Raw genomic sequence first — 9,077 nt, forward strand, 5'->3', positions numbered from 1 at the left:
GATCAGTGGTGTTTCCAAGGAGATATTCCACATTGCTTTCTAATTTTTCCTTTGTTTGGATCAGTTTTATAGTATCTTGGTTTCTCATGAAGTCATTAGCTTCTACTTCCTCCAATCTAATTTCAAGGTAAATAGGAAAAAGAAATCATAAGGAACTTACTGAAGTTGAACTATTTACACTTCTACTTGGAAATCGATAATTGTAACTCATAAGATTTTTCTCAGTATGAGAATAGTTGAAGGGAATATATATGTATGTGTAGGAGGATGTATGTGTATATAAACATGTATGTGAGTGTGGGCATATGTATGTTTATGTATACATAGACAGACAGAGGGCACAGGGAGGGAGGGAAGAAGGGAGAGAGAGAGAAACAGAAGAAAATATTAATATTTTGGAAAGAAATACACATTTACCACACTTATACATGTGAATGGGATGAACTCACCTATTAAACAGTAAGGGATAGCCAAATGGAGGAGAAATCAGAATGTTATGTTGCTTAGAAGAAACACACTTGAAACAAAAAGACACTCACAGAATTAAAATAAGTGACTGGAGCACAATCTATTATGTTTTAGCTGAAGTAAGAAAGGCAGGAGTAGCAATCATGATCTCAGACAAAGCAAAACAAAAACAGACTAAATTAAAAGAGATAATCCGGGAAACTTTATTTTCTTAAAAGGTATTATAGACAATGAAGTAATAGCAATATTAAACATATATGCACCAACCAGAATAGCATCCAAAATTTTTTGTTATGATATTTTATTTTTCCCCATTTACATTTGTTTTTTTTTAAGCAATTGGGGTTAAGTAACTTGTTCAAGGTTACACTGCCAGTTATTTTGTGTGGGTGCTAAGTGTCTGAGGCTGGAACCTATCCCGGGTCTCCCAACTCCGGGGCTGGTGCTCTTACTCACTGTGCCACCTGGTCACCCCCTTTTTTTCTTTCTCTTTTTTTTTTGGAGGGCAATTGGAGTTAAGTAACTTGCCCAAGGTTACACGGCTAGTTTTTTTGTGTGGATGTTAAGTGCCTGAGTCCAGAACTGAACTCGGGTCCTCCTGATTCTGGGTGCCAATGCTTTATTCACTGCACCACCTAGCCACTCTTCCCCATTTACATGTTAAAACAATTTTAAAACATTTTTTTTAAGTTTTAAGTTTCAAATTCTATTCTTCTCTCCTTTGTCCTCCTCTCCTCTCCATGAGATAGTAAGCAATCAAACATAGGTTATGCATATGCAATCATGTAAAACATTTCTATATTAGTTATTTTGTACAAGAACACTCAAATAAAAGAAAACTCAAATCAACTACAAAGGACCAATAAAGGAAGAAGATATCCACCTCCAGAGAAAGAACTGATATATAGAAGTATGTATAGTATAGTTTTAAGCACACACACACACAAATATGTATGTGTACATGTGTGTGTATATGTATATGTATATATTGTATATTTGTATCTAATGGTGGCCTTCTCTCCTGTGGAATGTTAAAGAAAGGAGAAAAAATAAAAAGTGCAGAGGAGAAAACAAAAGAAAACTCAGAAGGAAACACAGAAAAGCAGAGTAGCTTTGAAAACAATGCGTAGTGTTTATTACATCATTTCTCAAAAAAAGGTAAATAGTGTGAAATGGAGATTCATGGTTTCATATTGAATCTTCTCTTTGTGTTGTGCTGTATAAATAGAAACTTTCTTTGTCTTTCTGCATTTAAGTTCAAAATGAATAAAAAAATATTTTAAAATAACTTGTCTTGGGGGGGCAGAGCCAAGATGGTGGAGTAAAAGCAGGAACTTGCTTGAGCTCCCACTCCAACCACATCCAATATCTGTAAAATTGACTCTAAACAAATTTTAGTTCTACAGAACCCAAAAAGTGACAGAGAGAAACAAATCTCCCACTGAAGGCAGCCTGGCAGGCCAACAGGAAGGATCTATCACATGGGGCTTAGGGCAGAGCTCAGTCCTGCATGGACCATGCCAGCAAAGACCTCTGGCACAGACCAGCCAGAGTAGACTTCAGGGGATGGAATAACTTGCAACTGTGATGGTTTCCAGACTTCTCAATCCATAAACACCAAGTAGAAAGTAAAAGGTCAGTGGTGGAACTCTGTTGGAAATGGGTGAGAGTAGAGCCCCTGCCCCCAGGGCAGTGGAGGTGGCAGTGTCTGTAGCTGCTCCCAAGGTGGCTGCTTTCAAAGCTCTAGGCCCACAGACTGTGGGGGGACCAAGTGGCTGACCAGAGGGCATTTTCAGGAATCTCTTTGCTGGCACTGAAGAAGTATTCTCCTACTTTGCCCTCTTTGGATCTGGATCACAGTCTTAGGTGGCATCCTGGGGTGAGGAGCACTAATGTGGCAGAGCTTGTTGAGGCTGTGGAGAGGCAGTCTTCCTCACAGTTCTGAGGCAGGTGCCTAGAAGAAGCTCTGACAACAGCTGCACAAAACCCCAGAAATTTGGGACACAACACTTTCCATTCTGGAAGCAGAGTTCTACCATGGCATAGAACTTAAAAGTCAAATAATTGACTGACAAGATGAGCAAACAGAGGAAAGGCAGTCAGACCATAGAATCCTTTTCTGGGGCCAAATAGGATGGATGAGCCATGGAGGAGCTCAAGAAGGATTTTGAAAATCAAGTACAAGAAACAGAGGAAAAATTGGGAAGAAAAATGAAAGTGATTCAGGAAAATCATGGAAAATGAGTCAATAGCCTGCTAAAGGAGACCAAAAAAAAATACTGAAAAAAATAACACCTTAAAAATAGTCTAACTCAAATGGCTAAAGAGGTCCAAAAAGCCAATTAGGAGAAGAATGCCTTGAAAAGCAGAATTGGCCAGATGGAAAAGGAATTTCAAAAGCTCACTGAAGAAAATAATTGCTTCAGAATTAGATTAGAGCAAATGGAAGCTAATGACTTTATGAGAAATCAAGATACTATAAAACAGACCCAAACAAATGAAAAAATTGAAGGCAATGTGAAATATGTCATTGAGGGCAGCACACCTAGGTAGCACAGTGAATAGAGCACCGGCCCTGGAATCAGGAGGACCTGAGTTCAAATTTGGCCTCAGACACTTAACACAAAAAACTAGTGGTGTGACCTTGGGCAAGTCACTTAACCCCAATTGTCTTACCTTTCCCCCTAAAAAAAAGAAATATCTCATTGAAAAAACAAAATTGGAGTACCTAAAAGCCATGATCAAAAAATAGCCTAGAAATAATCTTTCAAGAAATTATCAAGAAAAAACTACCCTGATATTCTAGAACCAGAGGGAAAAATACAAATTAAAAGAATTCACTGATCACCCCTTGAAAAAGATCCCAAAAAGAAAACTCCTAGGAATATCATAGCCAAATTCCAGAGTTTCCAGGTCAAGGAGAAAATACTGCAAGAAATCAGGAAGAAACAATTAGAGTATTGTGGAAACACAATCAGGATAACAAAAGACCTAGCAGCTTCTACATTAAGGGATCAAAGGGCTTGGAATATGATATTCCAGAGGTCAAAGGAACTAGGATTAAAACCAAGAATCACTTACCCAGCAAAACCAAGTATAATACTTCAGGGGAAAATATGAATATTCAATGAAATAGAGGACTTTCAAGCATTCTTGATGAAAAGACCAGAGCTGAACAGAAAATTTGGCTTTCAAATACAAGAAGCAAGAGAAGCATGAAAAGGTAAACAGGATAGAGAAATCATAAGGAACTTATTAGAGTTGAACTATTTACATTCCTACATGGAAAGATTATATTTTTAACTCACGAGACTTTTCTCAGTATGAGGATAGTTGAAGGGAATATATATGTGGGTATATGTGTCGATATGTGTATATGTGTGTATGTGTATACATAAACAGAGGGCATAGGGTGAGTTGAATGTGAAGGGATGATATCAAAAAAATAAAATTAAGAAGAAAGAGAGGAATATATTGGGAGGAGAAGGGGAGAGATAGAAGGGGGTGGATTATCTCAAATAAAGGACCAGGAGAAGTCTGTTACAATGGAGGGGAAGAGCAGGAAGGTGAAAAAAGGAATGAGTAAACCTTACTGTCATTGGATTTGGCTTAAGGAGGGAATAACATACACACTTAATTGGGCATCTTATCCTACAGGAAAGTAGGGGAGAAGGGGAAAAGAGGGGAAATGATAGAAGGGAGGGCAAATTGGGGGAGAGGGTAGTTAGATGCAAACACTTTTGAAAAGTGACAGGGTCAAAGGAGAAAATAGAATAAATGGTGGACAGGATAGGATGGAGGGAAATATAGTTAGTCTTTCACTAATACAACTACTATGTAAATGTTTTGCATAACTACACATGTATAACCTATATTGAATTGTTTGTCTTCCCTGTAGGGGTGGCATGAGGAGGGGAAAAGGGAGAGAATCTGGAACTCAAAGTTGTAAAAACAAGTGTTAAAAAAATTGTTTTTGCATGCAACCAGGAAACAAGACATACAGGCAATGGGATATAGAAATTCATCTTGTCCTACAAGAAAGTAAGGGGGGGTAGGGGAGATATAAGAGAGGGTAGATTGGGGGAAGGGGTATTCAGTATGATTGCCATCTTGGGGTGGAGGCTAGAGAGAGATGGGGAGAAAATTTATAGCTCAAAATCTTTTTTTATGAAGAATTTTTATTGAATATTTTCATCTTTGAAAACAACAAAGAAAACACTAATGTATAGTGACTCTCAGTGGCTTATCACAAAGGCACAGTCCTTTCTACTTTTGATCTAGATTTTCCTTTTCCTATTTGTACATAATTTTTAATTGGCCTAGTCTCATAATTTATACAGCATGTTCTTCTGCTTGTGAGATTCCAATTTTGTTGTCAAGTAGAATTAGCAATTACTTTTTACCAATTGTAGTATGAGTTTTCAGTGAGGCTTTGAGACCAGAATTATTAAGTCACATGTTTTAGAAACTGTTTGTACAGTGTATGCATTTAATGTACAGAATTAAATACACTATGTCAGTTTCTGAAAATTTGGCATATTTCCCTGCTCCCCAAAATTTCCCTGAGATACTATGATATCTTGTACTAACAGTTAAGGGGATGATGGGTATATATGATGGATTACGCTAGTGTGGTAAAGGAGAAACTAGCCTACTTGAATATTAATGAAAAGTGTATCTTTGAGTCAAGAGAGCCAAAAAAGGATATCAGGAGAACAACTGAAACATAAAAGGGCTGATTTCAAATACATCCATTACTTAAATACAAAACAAAATAAAGCCCACAGAGATTTTCAAGCCTGAAGCTAGTATCTGCTTGTCACAGTAATTTTAAGAACTTCCAAGAAAGCTACTAACAGGTACTGCAATGTCTCTATTCTGCAGCTTTCTCTGTGTATACAGATACATGATTTCCACAAAATTTTTAATTTTTTTATATCTATATTTAATTTATTTAGAATTTATGAAATAAACAAGCACTTACATAACATAGTAGAAAAAAGATTGCACATGAAACTATAAATCTACAATCCACAACTTGCTATTCTTTTTTTTCATTTTTCAAATGCTTTATTAACTTCTGATTTACATCATTAATTTCTGCCAGATCTTGAGTTACAAATTTTCACCCCATTTTTCCCCTATCCACTGCCCCAAAATAGCAATCCCACAGGATATCCCCTCCTCCAATCTTCTCTCTTCCCATATCTTCTCCCATACCCCCTTTGACTTTTCCAGTAGGGCATGGTGGATCTCTATGCCCCAGAGCCTGTATACCTTATTTCCCAATTACATGTAAAATAGTATTAATAAGCATATATATATATATATATATATATATATAATTTTAAACATTTGATTTTAAAACTTTGAATTCCAGATTCGTTCCCTTCCTCCCTCGTCACCCACCCTTACTGGGAAGATAAGCAATTCAGTATTGGTTGTACATGTGTAGCTAATGCAAAACATTAATATAGAAGATATATTGTAAAAGACTGACTATATTTCCCTCCCTCCTATCCCACCACCCACTTGTTCTATTCTCTACTTTGATCCTGTCCCTTTTCAAAAGTGAATGCTTCCAACTTCCCTCCCCCCAAACCTCCCCTCCCTTCCATCATCCCCCCTCTCATACCCTTCCCCCCTACTCTCCTGTAGGGTGACATACCCTATTTAGTGTGTATTTCATTCCCTCCCTAAGCCAAATTCAATGAGAATAAAGTTGACCCATTCCCTTTTGCCTTCCTGTTCTTCCCCTCCATTGTAACCATTATCCCTTGCCTCTATATGAGATAGTTTACCCCATTCTGTCTCTCTCCATCTCCTCTCATTATATTCCTCTCTCACCTCTTAATTTCACCTTTTACGTATCATCCCTTCCTATTAAATTGGTCCTGTGCCCTCAATCTATGTATACCTGTAAACATATATACACACATTCACATATGTATTCATATGCCCATATACCCTCATGTATATACATATATATATACATATATATATATATATTCCCTTCAACTATTTTCATACTGAAAAAAGTTTCATCAGTTATAATTATCAGTTTTCCATGTAGGAATGTTAATAGTTCAACTTTGATAAGTGGCTTATGATTTCTTTTCCCTGTTTACCTTCTCAAACTTCTCTTGCTTCTCATATCTGAATGTCAAATTTTCTATACAACTCTGGTTTTTTCATTAAGACTGCTTGAAAGTCCTCTATTCCATTGAATGACCATATTTTCCCCTGAAACATGATACTCAGTTTTGCTGGGTAAAAATTTTAATTTTTAAAATTTAAATTTAGACTCAGTTCTTGCTATGTTCAGATTTTCATCTAAGATGTTACTAAGATAATGATTAGGAATAATCTTTGTGAGTTAGCATATTCCTATCTAGTAGCAACACACTGATACTGACAAATTCAAGGACATTAAATTAGTGTTATTGAGATTAAGCACCCAAATCTTTGAGTGTTTAAGAGAACTTCCAGCAAAGACTCCATATTATTTGTCCTTCTTTTCTCTGACTGGACGTAAGTCAAGGAGAAAAGATTCATCATCTAGTTTGTGCTCAGTCTCTGCCTGGCCCACAGTTCATACAGAGAACCTATTTTGTGGATTAAGAAACTTCATTGTGAGACTTGAGATATAATGGTTTAGAAAGTTTCCCTAGCTTCTCCTGGGTTTGAAGTCCACAACTCTGTAGGGGAGTGAGGACTGTTGGAGGCAGGTGAATTGGCCTTGGTTATGGGATCTGATAATCCAATCCTATTTCAATTCTTGCTGTACATTCATCTATACATTGTTTAATTAGTTCTGAATCTGTAAGATTTTTGTTTTTCTGGAACAATGATCTGGCTTCATTTATAATGTATTGCTTTTCTCTGAGAGTATCCTCCATCTGCCCTGAGGCTGCACACCATCTCCTTGTGATCCTGAAAATCCTGTGGTATAGACTGAGAGCTTCCTGTCATGTTGCTATTGTCATCTTTAATTTTAAGGGGCAGAAGAGGAAGTGATGGATGGGTTGGGCAAAATTTCTTTGGGTTTATGTTCCAGCATCTGTTTCTGTATCCACAAAGAATTTGTGTGCCAGGCACCATACTAAGTGCTGGAACTATGGCAGAGTAGACAACATTGGAGTTAGGAGTGCATCTGTAGATAGCTTGTTTCTTCCCTTGAAAATCTCCTTTTCATCATGGAAATAGCATTTCTTATGTGGCCAGTAATACTTCTTGAACTTACTGTGTCCATCACACCTGCCCCCCCACCCACAGTTTGAAGGAGAAGAGGACAGAGTGTCAGGAGTCCTGAAGAGCAGACCTATAGCTAAAAATCTTATGGAAATGAATGTTGAAAGCTAAAAATAAATTAATTTAAAAAAACTTGAACTAAGGAATAGAAGAGAATCTACTTGCATCATCTCCTATTCTCCCCCTCACATTCACAGAAAAACAGACTGAAAATGAGAAAAAATTTATTCAGAAGGGCTCCAGGAGGGAGTCATTCTTTCCCAAATCATTGGAATACATTTTTCCTCAGAGTTTTCTTCAACCCATCCTGAGTCAAGACATTGTAATGTAGAGACATAGGCCAGTAGTTGCTCTTCAGGATCCATCTCTTTCTGAGTTCCCATGAAAGGATCCATGTTCACTGGGGATACTGACTGTAGCCTGTTGTCATTGTTCATGTTTGAGTTAACAGAGGAGAAAGTGGGCCAGTACCCTGCAGGGTCTATAACATTGTGACTGGGGCCAAAGTGCATGGTTGGTGAACAAATGTAAGGAAGAAGTCCAGGATTCATGCAATTCCTGCCCAAGGGCTGGAGGTTGTTGCTGCCATTAACAGTCACAGGCATAGTTGATGGGCTCCTTGGGGACCTGGGGAAGGACCCAAGGAGTCAGGGACATCTTATCCATAACTTGACAAGCACCTTCTCCTAGGCCGACTGTAACCTCTAGAAGCATTTTCAGTGGAGATCTTACTGGCACAGAATTTTAAAGATGTCAGGCACCTAGAAGAAAGAGAAGAAAAAGCAATACAATTAGCATTAATACATTTTCCCAGGATTCCACTTCAGATTTCCAGATCTGCTTCTTATCTAGCAAGGGTATTCCCTCTACCCATAGCCTCAGCACACAAAATCCTGGGAGAAAATAAAGGAGGGGAAAGTAGCATCAACCAGAATACAAGGAGCCTGGTACACAAAGAAGGGGAAACAATCCAAAGGAAGTGAGCCCCTATATTTCTTCTTTATCTAAACTTTCTCCAGGGAAAGGAAAAGGAAAAGAGAACCAGTGAGTACAGAACAATATTCTTTTTGGAAACCTAAAGCTACCTTCTGCAAAGACCAAAGACATGAACTTTTTCTTTGCTCTGAGGAACTGAGTGTTTTGGGGCAAGTAACCTTGATTTACCTTAGTTTCCTTTCTGGACCTACCCAGCTGGTCAATCTTGTCAAATTGCCCTGTTCTCCCTACCACATCCCCTATACTGCCTAGACCAGGAGAAATTCTCCTGTATTTAAGGGCTTCATTAACTTATATTCTTAAAATTGGAGAGGTCCATCTATGGAGCTGGGGTAGGAAGAGGTGTCTCAGCTTGCTCTAAG

General features: G+C 37.9%; 1 pseudogene; it reads right to left on the reverse strand.

Moving 5' to 3' along the window:
- Positions 1 to 6,833: 6,833 nt before the first annotated feature.
- LOC138143076 (LYR motif-containing protein 1-like) lies at positions 6,834 to 7,454 on the reverse strand (annotated as a pseudogene).
- Between the last annotated feature and the right edge of the window lie 1,623 nt (positions 7,455 to 9,077).

Source organism: Petaurus breviceps, unplaced genomic scaffold, assembly GCF_028583685.1.
Source record: "Petaurus breviceps papuanus isolate PSGF00001 unplaced genomic scaffold, PetGlider_PUasm1.0 90630, whole genome shotgun sequence".
Classification (NCBI taxonomy): domain Eukaryota; kingdom Metazoa; phylum Chordata; class Mammalia; order Diprotodontia; family Petauridae; genus Petaurus; species Petaurus breviceps.